The sequence below is a fragment of the Aegilops tauschii genome, chromosome 4 (genome assembly GCF_002575655.3).
Source record: "Aegilops tauschii subsp. strangulata cultivar AL8/78 chromosome 4, Aet v6.0, whole genome shotgun sequence".
In the NCBI taxonomy this organism is placed as follows: domain Eukaryota; kingdom Viridiplantae; phylum Streptophyta; class Magnoliopsida; order Poales; family Poaceae; genus Aegilops; species Aegilops tauschii.
This window is the reverse complement of record NC_053038.3, coordinates 221,313,994-221,332,787: the sequence shown is the minus strand read 5'-3', so window position 1 is coordinate 221,332,787 and position 18,794 is coordinate 221,313,994.

The following is an 18,794-nucleotide window of genomic DNA, read 5'->3' as shown; positions in this document are numbered from 1 at the left end:
GAGCAGATGTCAGGCCTCTTTTCAGTTCCTGAAAGCTGAACTCGCACTGTGGGGTCCACTCGAACCTTTTATCTTTCTTGAGGAGTTCGGTTAGAGGTTTAGCAACCTTGGAGAAATTCTCGACGAAGCGGCGGCAGTAGCTCGCTAAGCCAAGGAAACTCTGGACTTGCTTAACCATTTCAGGGGGAGTCCAGTCAAGGATGGCTTGAACTCGTTCGGGATTGACAGCAATACCCTTACCATAGATCACGTGGCCTAGATAGGTCACTTCTGGCAACCAGAATTCACACTTGGAGAATTTGGCATAAAGGCGATGCTCTCGAAGTTTCGTTAGCACTAGCCTTAGATGCTCGGCATGTTCTGCCTCGTTCTTGGAGTAGATGAGTATATCATCGAGGTATACTACGACGAATTTATCCAAATACTCCATGAAGATTGAGTTCATTAACCGAGAGAAGGTGGCTGGAGCATGGTTAACCCGAAGGACATGACTGTATACTCGTATTGGCCATAACGAGTAACAAAGGCCGTTTTAGGAATGTCCCCGTTCTTGATTTTGATTTGATGGTAGCCCAACCTCAAATCCATTTTAGAGAAGACTGAGGATCCAGCGAGCTGATCATACAGGTCGTTGATCCTGGGAAGCGGATACTTGTTCTTGATTGTGACTAGGTTGACGGGTCGGTAATCTACAACCATCCGATCCGTACCATCCTTCTTCTTGACGAAGAGGACGGGGCAAGCCCACGGAGAAGAACTAGGACGGATGAAACCCTTTTTCAAGGACTCATCGAGTTGTTTCTTAAGCTCGGCTAGCTCTAGGGGTGCCATCTTATAGGGTCTTCTGGAGATTGGGACGGTTCCTGGAACAAGGTCTATCACAAACTCAACATCCCTGTCAGGTGGAATACCTGGCAGTTCTTCAGGGAAGACATCCGGAAAGTCACGGACTACCGGCACATCTTTGAGGTCTGGGAGAGGGTTGGCATTTAGTGAGTAGAGCTGACGCTTAGACACTCGGGTCAAAACATTAACTGTCTTGCCCGACGGATGGGTGAGTTGAACAGTCCTAGTAGAGCAATCAATCTTGGCATAATGGGCTGACATCCAGTCCATACCCAAGATGATGTTTATGTCCGAGGACTTGAGAGCTATTAGTGATGCAAGGAAGACCAGTCTGTCAACAAGAATTTCATTTCCATGGCTTATCTTAGAGGTTTGCCACTTAGAACCAGGGGTTTGGATTACCATGGAGGTAGGCATGTCACAGAATGTGGTGTTGTGTAATCGAGCATAGCTCTCAGAGATAAATGAATGAGATGCTCCAGTATCGAAAAGAACAGTTGCCAGATGGCAATTAATAAGGAGCGTACCAAGGACGACGTTGGGATCCTCATGAGTTTCTTCAGCTGAAACATAGTTGACATGGCCACGTGCAGTGGTGGCTGGCTTGGCGTAGTAAGTCTTTCCTGCTGGCTTACCACGGCCAACGGACTGTCCAGGTTGATTTAGGTTGTTTCGGGGGCACTCGCGCAAATAGTGACCCGTTTCTCCACACTTGAAGCATGTCACAATATTGGGGCGTGGAGCAGCATTAGCAGCGGGGCCACCATAAACCTTGGGCGGTGCATGCTGCTGGTTGGGACGAGGCGCCTCGAAGGATGGCCTCGGAGTGAACCTGGGTGGCAGAGCAGTATTTGGAATCCAGACCCGGCGCTTCTGGGATCCGGAGCCAGATGAGGAACCAAAGTCACGAGAGTGCTTGCGTGCAGCGTCATAGTCAGTTTGTCCTGTCTCCGCACTGATGGCCTTATTGACCAACTTCTGGAAAGAGGTGCACTCATGCAGACGGAGATCACGGCGAAGCTCGGGGCTAAGTCCCTTGCGGAACCTTGCCTGCTTCTTGGCGTCGGTGGATACCTCTTCAGGAGCATAGCGTGCTAGATTTCCAAACTCACGGCTGTAAGCATCCACGGTCAGTCTGCCTTGGGTGAAGTTGCAGAATTCTTCCCGCTTACGATCTATGAGACCCTCCGGAATGTGATGCTCACGGAAAGCCTCACTGAATTCAGCCCAAGTAGTGATTTGGCCAGCTGGGCGCATAGCCTCAAAGTTCTCCCACCAAGGCTAGCAGGGCCTTCGAGGTGATAGGCAGCATAGGTAACCTTATCAGCTTCGGCTACGTTGGCAGAACGTAGCTTATGGGTGATGCTGCGAAGCCAATCATCCGCATCAAGGGGCTCGACGGAGTGGTTGAACTTCGGTGGGTACAGCTTGATAAAGTCATTGATGGACACCAGGTCGTTCCTCTGGTGACGTGCAGTATTCTGCTCAATTCGCTCTAGCAAGCGGTTAGTCTCACGCTTGTTTCTTTCTTCCTCCAGCATAACTTCGGCCAGTGAAGGCGGTTGAGGCAAATCCTCCGCCCTGGCTGCATTGGCTTCACCCTGCGCCTGGACAGCAGGGTTGTTGCGCGTGTTAACCATCCTAGGAGAAACAAAGCAACGGTTTAGACGAGGATGGCTAAATCTTGATAGGGAAAAACGGAATGTAATGGATAACACGGAATGCAGAGATGACCATCATTATGACATGGTAACATAGCAACATACATATACCAACGGTCATACACGCCATACATAGCTTAGTACAAGCCCAGGCCAAGGTACAACTACGATGAAAGACGATACATCTCATCAGAGGCATTCCAAGCTCCTATACATTATTTTTCTACACCTCCGGAACGTGATACACACCAAGTCGTATCCCACAAGACACGCAGGACTGTGGAGATTACAACTGTTACATTACTAGTGGAACTACTACCAACTCAGACGTCCCCGTAGTAATCCTCATAGAAGTCACCACCATGTCCTGGAAGCTGAACATGATCATCTGGAAACAGTCGGTCCTGTGGAGCTTGCGGTCCATAGGGACTCGGGTGTGGCCTTGGTCCAACAAACGGTGGCAGACGAGGTCCACGAGGAGGGGTGATGCCTCCTACATCACGCCATTCCATACATTCTGGCAGGCCAGATCGCAGGGGGTATATGTCCCTCATGTCCATGAACCCAGCTTGCACGGCAGGTGCAAACCGTGTCAGTGTGGCCCAGTGATCAGCACGAGCATTAAAGAGCTCCATCCGCAAGGCACGATTCTCACGGTCCTTGTCCTCAAGCATCTCGGTGGTGGTACGGAGTAGTGATCCCTCATGGGTAGAATCACAGTAAGTGGCCTGATAGTACCCCTGTGCCCCAGGGAGTGCTGCTGGCATATAGCAGAAGTCGGTGTTCTGAAGCAAGGCAGTTCTGGCTCGCATGATAGTCATCATTGAGTAAGCTGCGTCCTGCACAGACATCTCGATAGTAACCCCAAGTCCATAAGAGCAATGGAGGGGTTCAGTGGCTCCAGGATAAGATGGGTAGATCCTGACTGTGCAAAGATACTGACTTTGATTAAAGTCTCGGAAATGCTCCTCGACGGTATACTCGGGATACCAACGATAGCCTGTCTCAACCATCACTCGGACCAACATGGCCGTGTGACCAGGTACGCCGATGCACCGGGTCAGACGAACCACTTGGTTCTGGGAACGGGTGGCCATCTGAAAGCACGAAATAATGCAAGGCATTAGTATTTCTAGGAGAATTTGGACAACATAACGGCTGTAAATGCTCGAAAAGGATTTGAGACATTCGCAACAGTTTGCAATACCACTCAACAACATCATGTCAAGGTTCTGGTTCAACCGACAACATACTAGGGTAGTAGAAACTGATCCGAAGCATGGAACCAACAATCCTATAAGTTACTACGGATTAGTAACACGTGAACCTGATAGAGAGGAGAGAGCCTAGTCCTTAACCCACATAGAATGATAGGAGTATGGCTCAGATCAGAGGGCATGAGGTAAAGGAGTAAAAGCACCTTACGTTCCCTCCCACAATCAATTCCCCTACATATAACTAAAGCATTTCTAGACTCGACATCGACCAGTTTGGCTTATCGCACCTACAGGCAGTCCGGCTCTGATGCCAACGCTGTCAGGACCCCGATTCCAAGTCACACCGATCTAGCCTGTAACACCTCATATAACATTACGGCCTCACGCACGGTACTCCCTCGGGTGTCGCCTTACCATGGCCCGGGACCGTTTGCGCCTTTTGGCTCACGTATATGATAATGTCGCTAGCATACATATGACAGAGAACCCGGGCCGACATGGCTAGTCGTGAACCCAAAGCGGCACTAACGTATGGGGACAGGCATACATGAATCAACATCGAACGTGTCGGTCAGCAGCGTGTGAATCCGGGCTGTAGCACTGGGCTAACAGGACTCCGGGAACCCGGGCTGTAGCAGGCTAGGTAGGACTCCGGATGTCACCGCGTGACATTTCCCCGAAGGGACAGACACAGGAACGATATGACTCACATGCCGGCCAGTCAAGTGTCCAGAGCAGTAGTGCTGGGCTAGCAGGACTCCGGTGAACCGGGCTGTAGCGGACTACTATGGCTCAAGGAGGCACTAGACTACATTTCCCCATAAGAGAGGCTGCTAAAGGTAAACAACTAGATTGTCGGATCCCACACATACCAAGCATTTCAAACATACACACAATATGCTCGATATGTGCAAATACAACATGGCATCCCAACAAAACTCTACAACTCAAGTACTTTATTTAAAGGGCTCCGGAGAGCCTTACATAACTTGTTCATACAGATAGGGGTCACATGACCCGACACTCAAGTCATACAATCATACAAGCACATGCGGAAGCAAACTGTCTGGGTACAGACACTAGAAAGAAAGAAGGCTTGACGAAGCCTGTCTATCTACATAGGCCCTTCACAAGCCTAGATCACCACCTGGTGGCGCGTCACTCGTCGTCGTCGAGTTCTACATAGAACCCGTCAGAAGGGGCGGGGTTGTCGTCTGAAACAGTAATTAAGCAACATGAGTACAAAGGTACTCAGCAAGTCTTACAACAGATCCTATTATACATGCTCATTCTCAAGAAGGTAGTGGGGTTATTGCAGCAAGCCAGCTTTGACTCTTGGCTAAGCTATCCTACGATACACCACTTGTGAAATAGTTTTCGCACACGAGTCCACTAATCACCATCTCAATACTCCACCGTGGATCCTCCCTCGTCATCCAACGAGAGGGCCATCCGCGGTACTCACACTTATCTTGAGGCTTTTAGTAGTATCCATTTACTTGTCTATGAACTGCATAAGCGACCAAGTAGTCCTTTACCGCGGACGCGGCTATTCGAATAGTTTCATACCCTGCAGGGGCGTACTTCGTCACACACGCTCTCACCACTTATCGTCGCTACACGACGTGTACTCGGCAACCTTCAAGCGGAAGCCCAACGTGGGTGTCGGCCACAGCCTACCTAAACACTCGAGTCTCTACTCCAGGTTTATCGCCTATTTAGGTTCCATCCGCAGGGAGTCCGGCCGAGGTTTCCATATACGGCCCCAAACGATGTGTGCAGGGTTCCCGGACACCAAACGGGCGACTCGGTACACCGTGCCACGAGCCTACCGCATCACAGCCCACCCCTTGGTCAGCGCTGTCCACGGCCTCCAGCTTACTACAAACACCAGAAACTACGTGCAACTCCTGGACAGAGGACAAGGGTGAATAAGAAGCCGAGGGGGTCCATTGGTTTCGGGCCCAATGTGTGGTAGTAGCTGAATCTTAAATCACGCATACAGATCTCAATTCTTAGGGACGGTCTCAATGAAACAACCCACCATGTACTCCTACATGGCCTCCCATCGATACCTTTACCAAATCGTATTCAACACTTTACTCTCTTTACCGACACACACACTTTCACTCTAGTTCATCACCCTGATGAGCCAGACCTGACACAACTCTAAGCATAGCAAGCATAGCATTGTAGAAACACAACAAGGCTCAATCAACTCCTACACATGCTAGTGGGTTTCATCTAGTTACTGTGGCAATGACAGGTCATGCAAAGGAAAGTGGGTTCAACTACCGCAACACACAGCAGTTTGAATCGCGTTGTCTTAATGCAGTAAACGAGAGCAGAAGCGAGAAGATGGGTTTGTATCAAAATGATCAATGGGTTGCTTGCCTGACGGAGTGGTGGTGGGATACTGCCCTTCAGTTGGATACTCGTGAATATCCTCGGAGGCAGGACCTACCACGATGAGCATACCGAAGCACAATCAACACCAAGCAAGTGCAACAATATGATGCATGCATGAGACATGGCAAGATGGATGTGTTGGGCTAATGCAACTAACACCAGATGGGTTTGGACTAATTTGAATCAAAGATTCAAATTCCAAGTTCATAAATGGCCCATAATAATGCTTTATCTTGTTCTGTATAAAACAGTAGGTTAACTTGCTTAATCATGCATGAAACCAGTACAGATGGATAGAATGGATTTTTCTGATCATTTTTCATATATAAATCTTTTCATTCTGAGCTATAGATTATTTTCTATGATTTTTTGATCTTTGTGATAATTTCTGGAATTTCCAATATAAGAATAATTCCAGTAAAAGCTTTACTGTGTCAGCCTGACGTCAGTGTGACGTCAGCAGGTCAACGGGGTCGTCCAGGTCAAACCTGACGTGTGGGTCCCCTGTGTCAGTGACACTGTTAGGTAACTAGTTAATTAGGATTAGTTTTAACTCTAACTCAGATTAGTTAGCAGGCGGGCCCCACTCGTCAGTGACCCTGGGGGGGTTGACCTGTGGTCAAACCACGTTGACTCGCCGGCGTTTAGCCGCCGGCGACGTCCAGACGCGGCGGTGGAGTGCGGGATCCCCCTCCGGCGACCAAAAGGACGGCGGAGAGTACCTACGTGTAGCTGGGGGCGAACCGCGTCGACTGGTGGTGGTAGGGGAGCTCGGGGTCGCCGGAATCGACGCCGGCAACGAGTCGGGCGGCTGCCGGGTACGGGCGTAGTCGAAACCGTAGCTAGAGAGCACGGCGAGGGGCAAGCGATGGCGCTACGGGTTCCTGGCGTTGCGGTGAGGCTAATGGCTACGGTGGTGTGGCCGTTGGATGGCCGGAGCCTCGTCGGCGACGAGCTCGTGCGGCGGCGCGTTCGGGTGAACTTCGTGCGGTGGCTGCAGAGCTCGAGAGAGAGAGAGGAGAGGATGGAAAGGTGGCCATGCTCACGGCGGTTGCGACGGAGCAGACGGCGAGGTCGGAGATGAGCTGTAGCAGTGGCGACGGCGGAGGGGATCTCCGACGGTGAGCGGCGAAGGCGAGGTCGGTGACGGAGCTTCGGGGCAAACGAGCGCTCGGGGCTCGGCTTGCTCGAAGGAGTGGGCGACGGCGGTGCTGTAGGACACGGTAGTACGGCGCAGGTCGACGGTGGCCGCGGTTACTCCGGTGAGGTGGCTGCGGCGGCGTCGGCCATGGTGGGGAGAAGGCGAGGGAGAGGCGATGGGGGGGGGGAATGGCAATGTCCAGGGGCTCGGGGCGCGTCGAGAGAGGTCGGCCAGCTCATCCGCGGCGAGGGCGGCAAGCTGCTGGCGCCGTGGCGAGCTCACGCTCGCCGGCGTCAGCTCTCTGCCTGCTCTGGCGAGAGCAGGCAGCTGACTGGCGCGGGCCAGCACAGTGCTGGGCCGCCAGGTGGGCTGCCAGGTAAGTTTTCTGCCTTCTGTTCTTTTCTCTTTTTTATTTATTTCTGTACTGTGTTTTGAAATAGTAAAAATACTATTTCATTTGGAAAAATCCTGGAAATATTCTGAGGCACCTTTGAGATTATTCCCAACAGCCTAAAAATACCTTCAAGATTATTTGGGCATTTGAAAATATTTATAGCATTTAAAATGCCCAAATGCAAATACTTATGGCTTGTGCAAAAATCCAAGATGGCCTCCAAAAATATGAAACCATTTTTGGCAGAGGTTTTAACCAAGACCAAAGGTGGTGAACATTTATGGAGGGCATTTCAGGTTCATTGGAAATTTTTTAGTAAACCCTAGTTGTTCCAGGGGGGGTGCTGGGGGTTTCTGGCATCCCCATTTCAGGTTTCTGTGAAATGTAGCCATGATGCAACACTCTAATGCATGAACTAACTAGGATGTGACAGCGCCGTTGAGAAGTCTGAGGATTAGTCCATTTCATCTGTCTCAAGTTGACTTTGGTTTTTCCACCGTCCCACCCTTCTTCTACAAGAAGTCAAAATTCTCAATCAAGTATCCATTTTATTCATGTGAGGTCTCTCCATTCTTTTCCTTTATTATTCTTACCCCGTGATTCTCATGAAGATGCACAAGAGCTTCAAGTTCATCATCCTTTGTTCTTGTTTCTTCTCCGGTGGATTCAATTCAAGCTTTCGGTGTTGATCATATTCTTTTTCTCCTTTTCAAATGCTTTCCCATGCCGATGCACCTCATAATCATTCCCTGCTTGCTATTCATTGTTCCGGAGTGCTGAAGGTATCTCTGAAGATTCGTGTTTCCACTCTGCATCAATTCAAGCTATTTCGAGGTTGTTACCTCATTCAAGCCATTTAATTCAACCGGTGCAATCTCTCATTAAAAATTGTTCAACGATGTTTTCTTTTGAGTGGGTGCTAACCCACATGTCTTTACCAGGATCTTACGTGACTCTTCTAATTTTTGAGTTATTCTCAAATTCTTTTCAAAGTTTGACATAAGAATGAATTTTCATCAGTCAAATGCCTCCTTCAAGATCGCTTCCAAACTATGTTCATCTTTGGCTAAACCTCTATATTCTTCATTGCTCCGGAGTGTCTCAAATAATTTTGGTGGTTCTCGTCGTCATTCTCGGCGTGAAGAGCGAATAAGAGCTTCTCTTAAATCTTTCTCCGTTCTGTTGAAGATTCATGCTTCGAGCTTCCTGCTATCCCCACAATTGTTTTCGATTGTGATAACTCTTTTCATAGCCATCCAGAGCTTTTCATGTGTTCTTTCCGTTTTCGATTCCCCGAAGGCCATCATTTCAGAAGAATTCTTCGTTTTCAACATTCATCTCTCATTCTCCAAATTCTTACTGGTGCATCGTTCAAGTATTCTTTAGTCAGCTCGTGATCTCTTCATTCAATTTTATCTAAATTCCCTCAAGTATCTTCGTTCGTTTTCTAATTCTTCTCGGTGATTCATTCTTTTCTTCGTTCGTTTTCAATTCTTACGGTGGTTCGTTCAAGATTCCTCTTCCTTTGTATTATAATAATTCCTTTGTTATCGTATTAATTCATTCGTTCTTTCCTAAATCATACCGGTGGTTCGTCGAAGATTTTCCCAAGTTTGCTCTATATCTCTCCTCAATCCATTCAAGAAGAATAAGTAGCATCCCTATCCATTGTTTGTCATCAATTTAAGTTGATGAAGGATACGCATAACATAATTCCTATTCTTGTTTCCTCGGGGTGATTAATTCCTTCTCCCGGAGTTCGTTCATGATATCAATTCTCGGTTTCTAGTTGTTCATCTTTCTCTTCCGGAGTTCAAAGTTTTCTCATTATATCGTCATGAAGCTCCATCTAAATCATTACAAGGCTTCATCTTGTTCTTTTCAACTTTCTTTCGTTTGATCATTCTTTTATTACTAGAGTTATCGCGAAGGATCAACATGGTGGTTCGTCAAGGATTCCTTTCATTCTTCAATTATTCTTCAAGATTTCTCTCGGAGTTAAGATCCGCCAAGCTATACTCTAAAATAAACATGGTGTTCAACACATGATTTGTTTTGAGGAGTTCAAGCATTCTTCATCTTGCATTCCGAAGTGCAATTATTTCTCTCTTATCTTTTCAGGTGGTGTTATGTCATTCTTGATAATTTCCCTTCGTGTTTCATGATTCACATGTTGTCAAGAATGAGGTATTTAAACCCATCATTTTCTTCCTTGGACTTATCTTGGGTTATATTTCACCTAAAGCCTATCCTAAGGATTGTTGCTATTTGTGGTGCTCATCAATGATCCAAGTTTCTCCTTCTCTTCTGAGTGAAAGAGTTTTCATCTCCGTGTTGCTCTTAAGCAATCAATTGTTTTCTGTAGTGGCATGTATTCACCTATATGTTTTGAGTTGTTTCCATAAGCCCACAACAAACTTATTCTTACCGTTGTTGATTTTCAAACAACTCCGTTCAATCTCTCTTGTCAGGATGCTTTTCAGATTCAATTGTGGTAGAAGTTGTCTTTTTCTTCTCCTTTCTTTTCTTTCCAACGATTAACTTCTATTCTTTCGTTACGGAGGTATTATGATTTAGCTCCCTTCTAACCATCATCTCGTTTTATCAAAGATCATGTTCTTTCCTTGCTTATCAACTTAATCGAGGTGTTGTGTCCTCTTTTCAAGTTCTTCCCATCTTATCAAGGTTTGCTTCTCTTTTCTATTGGAGTGCTGCCTGCATTCTTTCGTTCTCATTCCTTGCCTCTTTAGTTTCAACTGGAGTGGCTACATGTCCTTCCTTGTCCCTTGAGCTCTTCATTCATACCTTTGCCACCTTCAAGTTTCTGGTGGTGTTCTTTCTTATCTTTTCTACGAAGTGCTTTCTACTTCGTTCATCTCTGGGGTATTCTTCCTTCGAAATTGCTCAACACCTCCGAGGTTTGTTGGTTTCACTTATTTGTCCAAGAAGCAACTTTGTTTACCTCTTCTCTCCGTTTTCATCCCTAGATCTCAGGGAGAGATCTCTTGTAAGTGGAGGAGAGTTGTAACGACCCGAGACCGACGCTCCAGATGCCTTCCATGTATTCTGTGTTTCGCCGTGTGATTTATTTGTTTGTTGCAATCTTCATAGCATCTTTTGCATTGCATCATGTCATCATGCCATCATGTCATTTAATTTTTTGCAACTCATCTAAATATATTGTATGGATCTTTCGTCCATTTAAATCGACGGATATTCACAATGGTGATTTCTCTTTATAACATATACAAAGTCTCCTAATATTATTAAGGAGCTATAATAAAATATTTCATTAATTTGGAATTAACCATAACACACTTGCATTTTAACTCCATACCTTCCCTATTTCAACTTTGGCCTCCAACTTTTCCCTAAATTCTTTCATCATTTTCCCGAGCTCCACCAAAATTCTCAACATTTTTGGACCTACCGAATACCCACTTCTTTCTTACACTCATTTGAATTAAATTTAAATGAGGTTGAATTCAACTTCACGCTCATGCTCACTTTCTATTTTTCTTGGATCAAGCTCATTTTTGTGAGCCTAGAAAAATTAATCCCATGCGCAAATTCTTTCCGTAGCCCTCTCTTTCTTTTTCTTCTCTCTAATACTTTTCTACTAAAGGAAATGAGAGAGAGAGAGAGAAGAGGGAGCCTTGGAGAGAGAGAGAGAGAGAGAGAGAGAGAGAGGGAGAGAGAGAGAGAGAAGAGGGAGCCCAGCAGCCAAGGCCTCTGGCCACTTCCCTCTCTAGTCTCTACTGGTCCGGCCTCTAAGGCCCATCCTGAGGCCCAGCCGCGCCCCTGTCTTAACCCTACTCTCTCTCCCGATCGAACCCTCTCCCCTGGTCCTTCCTCCAGTGCCCGCCAGCGCCCGAAGCGCTCACCCTCCTCTCGACCCCCACTCTGTCAGACGCACGCATCGAGCCGAGGGAGAGGAGCTCCTCATGCCCGATCCATGGCCTCTCCCTTCCTCCCGTCGCGTTTCTCTTGCTGCCGCCTCGTCTCGCAGGTCCGCCGTCGTCGTCTTCGGCAGGAGCAGGAGCTCCCATGGCCGCCAGCCACTGCAGTACTAGGCCGGCCCGCCGCCGCCATCGCGACCCCGCGTCCTCGCCGGCTCCCGTCGCCCCTGCCTTGACACCTGCTTCGCCTCCCCGTGCTCCAGTCGCGCCGACGTCCGGAGTTCGAAGTCCACCGCCTCCGCTGTTCGTCCCAAGATCCGGCAAGGTCACGGCAGGATCCGACTTCGGTGCCCCGTCCCCGTCGGAGTTGACCTCCACCGCAGGCCACCCGCCAAGCCGCAGGAGCAGCGTTGCCGCTGCCTTGCTTCTGCATCGTTCGCCAAGTCCCGCTGGAGGCCACGCTCGAGCCCGCATTGACCAACTCGGTGTGGGTCCCATTCGCCAGCAGCCACACGCCACACATCGCTCAAGTCCCAGCGGCCTCGTTCGCCTCCGAGCTAGCCCTGCTCAAGCCGCCAAGACCGCAGCCACATGTCTCGTGTACGACTACGCAAGAGTAAAATGCACGGATGGTCATTAAACTTGTCGGGTACGCTCACTTTAGTCACTGTACTTAAAAATACGGTCAATATGGTCAGTATATATGCGTTGAGGTGATTATACAGTCACCGGCGGATCGTATTGCTCCGTATGCATCCATTTTGACCAGTCAACCAACCCACCCCTCACTAGCTCACTTTCTCTCTCTGTCATGCCGGCCCCACCTGTCAATGGCGGAAGAAAGAAGCGGAGGGAAAAATAAAATCTTTGCGTTGGTGGGGATTCGAACGGAGGACATCCCATTTAATGACGAGCGGGCAAACCAGCTGCACCAACTTCAGTTTTTGATTAGGTAGAAGAATATATACTTGTATACGTCGCTGAATTCACGTGACAACCCTATAACTTTTTTGCCAGGGAGCCATAATTGTTACAGGATTTAAATCATTATTATCAGATTGTCAACATTCAGCCATTGGGATTTTTTTTCTGGCCAACACCACTTTAAATCCCAAAAGGACCAACCACTGAAACTACATGAAACGATTATGAATTCTCAAAAAAAAAACATGAAACGATTATGATTTAGGGGCAAATCCCAATGGCTCGCACGCAAAAAAAAACACCTTGCCACGGAGTGCAGCGGAAACTTATAAAACGTACTGTTTCCTCTTAATCTACAAGGAGCTTCACTGTTGCAGCTGGTTTGTTCTCGCTTCTATAAGCGCGAGGATTTCGGTTCGAATCCCCACTTGCCCTTAATTTTTTTTGGCTCTATTTCTTTCCTCCACCCTGACAGGTAGGACCCGCATACACAGAGAGAAAGTGAGCTAATGAGGCGCCAAATGGGTTGGTTGACCGGTCAAAATGGATGCATACGGAGCTATACGGATCTGCCAGTGACCGTATAATCACCTCAACACGTATATAGTGACCGTATTGACCGTTCTTAAGTACAGTGACCAAAGTGAGCGTACGCGACAAGTTTAATGACCAATAGTGCATTTTACTCACTACGCAAATACACAAGTCTCCCTGAGCCCACTTGGACGCCAAGTACCACGACGCTCGGAGCCCTCGGATCCGTCAAGTTCTGACTACAACGTGTGTACGACTATCGTTGCCGAAGACACGTGTAACACAAGGGTCAAGTTCGACTACCTTCGTCTGTACCACTACCGTCGACCCTCGAAGACCCCGTGGACGTCAAGTTCCTCACTACGATCCCGAACATCTATGGAATGTGTACGACTAAGAAACGTGTACCACTACTTCCACTACCATCGCCGAGTACCACTACTTCCCACGACGACTGTGAACGACTACAACGCTTGACCAAAACCACCCCGAATGCACGCTTCAGAGGTATAACCCCGAGACGAGCGCCCGTGGGCGAATGCACGTGTGTTGTATGAGATGCTCGTGTTTGCACCGTGTTCGAGTTGTCATTGCACGGTCCTCCTTGTTTGCCATGCGTCGACCCGTGGAAACCCGGTAACCGGGATCACCCCACCATCTCTAGCATGTTTCGCACATCCGCACACTTGCTCTTTTACACCGAAATCTTAGTGAGTTGTTGGATCATCGAAATGTTGCCGTGGCACCATTTCCGTTGTCGTTGCCGTGGCACCCCTTTCATTCTGCCACGATGACAAATGCTTCATAACGTGCTCATGTCAACTTTTTCATAAAAATTGCATATAACTTGCATATGTCATCCGCATCATGATAACAACATTTAAAATGTTTAAAATTGTTGTTTGCATCAAATTGGTAAATGTCATGTGGGGATTTACTGGAATTGTTGTTTGTTGTTCCGGCCTCATTTAAACTTGCCTAGATAGGTAGTTTTGTTATGCTTCACCTCTTGCCATGTTAACCAACATTTAATCTTGTCTTGTACATGAACGAGAGCAAATTAAATAAATGAATGTGGTGATTCGTCAATATGCAACTCGTTGCATATTGAGCTCCACTTAATTTGTAGTATTGTTTGTTGCACTTTGCCTTGTCATGCCTCATTAAACCGGACATGCATCATATTTGATTGCGCATCATGCCATGTTTATGCTTGTTGGTATACCATGTCGTTTGCATCTTTCCGGTTGTGCTCCTTCTCGATAGTTTCGGTTTCGTTGCGATTGTGAGGATTCGTTCGACTACGCCCGTTTGTCTTCTTCATGGATTCGGTCTTCTTCCTAGCGGGATTTCAGGCAAGATGCATGACCGTTACCTTGGATCTCACCACTATCTTTGCTTTGCTAGTTGTCCCGCTATGTCGCGCTACCTACCACTTGCTTATAGGGCGTCCCAATTTGCCATGATAGCCTCTAACCCTTTTCCACCATCCTAGCAAACCGTTGTTTGGCTATGGTACCGCTTTGCTCAGCCCCTCTTATAGCGTTGTTAGTTGCAGGTGCAGTTGCAGTTTGTTCCATGTTGGGACATGGATATCATGGGATATCACAATACCTCTTATTTAATTAATGCATTTATATACTTGGTAAAGGTTGGAAGGCTCAGCCTTTTTCCTGGTGTTTTGTTTCACTCGCCGCCTTAGTTTTCTTCATACCGGTGTTACGTTCCATGATTTTGCATCCCTAACACGGTGAGGGTTTATGGGCCCCTCATGACAGTTCGCTTTGAATAAAACTCTTCCAGCAAGGCCCAACATTGGCTTTACCATTCGCTTAATAACAACTGAAACTTGCATAGGGACCTGCTGGCCCCTGACGTCTCTTAATCAACCGCCCGGGGCAGTGCCCTGCATGAGTGTTGGTCCACCTACCTAGCAGTCGGCGGTGCCACCTTCGGGCAACTCAATGGTATTTTTGGCTATCGTCCACTTCGCATAGACGGTGTTGTCCTGAGAACGAGATATGCGCGGCTCCTATCGGGTTATGGACGCACCGGGTGGTCTTCCTGGTTTTGTTTTACCATTGTTGAAATATCTTGTGCACCGGGATCCTGAGTTTGATCGGATGTCCCGCGATGGAGGATTGTCTCCGCGGATCATGAGCTTGTCATGGGCTAAGTTGGGACACCCCTGCAGGGTTTAAACTTTCAATAGCCATGCCCGCGGTTATGTGGCAGATGAGAATTTTTAATATCCGGTTGTAGAGAACTTGACACCAGATTCGAATTAAAATACATCAACCGCGTGTGTAACCGTGACCGTCTCTTTTTGAGTGAGTTCGGGAAGTTATGTTTGTTGGGGAACGTAGTAATTTCAAAAAATTTCCTACGCACACGCAAGATCATGGTGATGCATAGCAACGAGAGGGGAGAGTGTTGTCCACGTACCCTCGTACACCGACAGCGAAAGCGTTATCACAACGCGGTTGATGTAATCGTACGTCTTCACGATCCGACCGATCAAGTACCGAACGTACGACACCTCCGAGTTCTACACACATTCAGCTCGATGACGTCCCTCGAACTCCGATCCAGCCGAGTGTTGAGGGAGAGTTTCGTCAGCACGACGGCGTGGTGACGATGATGATGTTCCACCGACGCAGGGCTTCGCCTAAGCTCCGCAACGGCATTATCGAGGTGTAATATGGTGGAGGGGGGCACCGCACACGGCTAAGAGATCTCAAGGATCAATTGTTGTGTCTCTGGGGTGCCCCCTGCCCCCGTATATAAAGGAGCAAGGGGGAGGCAGCCGGCCAAGGGGAGAGGCGCGCCATAGGGGGGAGTCCTACTCCCACCGGGAGTAGGACTCCTCCTTTCCTTGTGGGAGTAGGAGAAGGGAAGGGGGAAGGAGAAAGAAGGAAGGGTGCGCCCCCCTTCCCTAGTCCAATTCGGACCAGGCCATGGGGAGGGGTGCGGCCACCTTTTGAGGCCTTTCTCTCCTTTCCCGTATGGCCCATTAAGGCCCAATACGAATTCCCGTAACTCTCCGGTACTCCGAAAAATACCCGAATCACTCGGAACCTTTCCGAAGTCCGAATATAGTCGTCCAATATATCGATTTTTACGTTTCGACCATTTCGAGACTCCTCGTCATATCCCCGATCTCATCCGGGACTCCGAACTCCTTCGGTACATCAAAACTCAATAAAACTGTCATCGTAACGTTAAGCGTGCGGACCCTTCGGGTTCGAGAACTATGTAGACATGACCGGGACACCTCTCCGGTCAATAACCAATAGTGGGACCTGGATGCCCATATTGGCTCCCACATATTCTACGAAGATCTTTACCGGTCAGACCGCATAACAACATACGTTGTTCCCTTTGTCATCGGTATGTTACTTGCCCGAGATTCGATCGTCGGTATCTCGATACCTAGTTCAATCTCATTACTGGCAAGTCTCTTTACTCGTTCCGTAATACATCATCCCGCAACTAACTCATTAGTCACAATGCTTGCAAGGCTTATAGTGATGTGCATTACCGAGTGGGCCCACAAATCCTAATCTCGAAATACGCCAACCCAACAAGTACGTTTGGAGACACCTGTAGAGCACCTTTATAATCACCCATTTACGTTGTGACGTTTGGTAGCACACAAAGTGTTCCTCCGGTAAACGGGAGTTGCATAATCTCATAGTCATAGGAACATGTATAAGTCATGAAGAAAGCAATAGCAACATACTAAACGATCGAGTGCTAAGCTAACGGAATGGGTCAAGTGAATCACGTCATTCTCCTAATGATGTGATCTCGTTAATCAAATGACAACTTATGTGTATGGCTAGGAAACATAACCATCTTTGATTAACGAGCTAGTCAAGTAGAGGCATACTAGTGACACTCTGTTTGTCTATATATTCACACATGTATTATGTTTCCGGTTAATACAATTCTAGCATGAATAATAAACATTTATCATGATACAAGGAAATAAATAATACTTTATTATTGCCTCTAGGGAATATTTCCTTCAGTCTCCCACTCTCACTAGAGTCAATAATCTAGATTACACAGTAATGATTCTTACACCCATGGAGCCTTGGTGCTGATCATGTTTTGCTCGTGGAAGAGGCTTAGTCATCGGGTCTGCAACATTCAGATCCGTATGTATCTTGCAAATTTCTATGTCTCCCACCTGGACTAAATCCCGGATGGAATTGAAGCGTCTTTTGATGTGCTTGGTTCTCTTGTGAAATCTGGATTCCTTTGCCAAGGCAATTGCACCAGTATTGTCACAAAAGATTTTCATAGGACCCGATGCACTAGGTATGACACCTAGATCGGATATGAACTCCTTCATCCAGACTCCTTCATTTGCTGCTTCCGAAGCAGCTATGTACTCCGCTTCACATGTAGATCCCGTCACGATGCTTTGTTTAGAACTGCACCAACTGACAGCTCCACCGTTCAATGTAAATACGTATCCGGTTTGCGATTTAGAATCGTCCGGATCAGTGTCAAAGCTTGCATCAACGTAACGATTTACGATGAGCTCTTTGTCACCTCCATATACGAGAAACATATCCTTAGTCCTTTTCAGGTATTTCAGGATGTTCTTGACTGCTGTCCAGTGATCCACTCCTGGATTACTTTGGTACCTTCCTGCTAGACTTATAGCAAGGCATACAACAGGTCTGGTACACAACATTGCATACATGATAGAGCCTATGGCTGAAGCATAGGGGACATCTTTCATCTTCTCTCTATCTTCTGCAGTGGTCGGGCATTGAGTCTTACTCAACTTCACACCTTGCAACACAGGGAAGAATCCTTTCTTTGCTTGATCCATTTTGAACTTCTTCAAAACTTTGTCAAGGTATGTGCTTTGTGAAAGTCCAATTAAGCGTCTTGATCTATCTCTATGGATCTTGATGCCCAATATATACGCAGCTTCACCGAGGTCTTTCATTGAAAAACTCTTATTCAAGTATCCCTTTATGCTATCCAGAAATTCTATATCATTTCCAATCAGTAATATGTCATCCACATATAATATCAGAAATGCTACAGAGCTCCCACTCACTTTCTTGTAAATACAGGCTTCTCCAAAAGTCTGTATAAAACCAAATGCTTTGATCACACTATCAAAGCGTTTATTCCAACTCCGAGAGGCTTGCACCAGTCCATAAGTGGATCGCTGGAGCTTGCACACTTTGTTAGCTCCCTTTGGATCGACAAAACCTTCTGGTTGCATCATATACAACTCTTCTTCCAGAAATCCATTCAGGAATGCAGTTTTGACATCCATTTGCATGAATAATAAACATTTATCATGATATAAGGAAATATATAATACTTTATTATTGCCTCTAGGGTATATTTCCTTCAGTCTCCCACTTGCACTAGAGTCAATAATCTAGATTACATAGTAATGATTCTTACACCCATGGAGTCTTGGTGCTGATCATGTTTTGCTCGTGGAAGAGGCTTAGTCAACGGATCTGCTACATTCAGATCCGTATGTATCTTGCAAATTTCTATGTCTCCCACCTGGACTAAATCCCGGATGGAATTGAAGCGTCTTCTGATGTGCTTGGTTCTCTTGTGAAATCTGGATTCCTTTGCTAAGGCAATTGCACCAGTATTATCACAAAAGATTTTCATTGGTCCCGATGTACTAGGTATGACACCTAGATCGGATATGAACTCCTTCATCCAGACTCCTTCATTCGCTGCTTCCGAAGCAGCTATGTATTCCGCTTCACACGT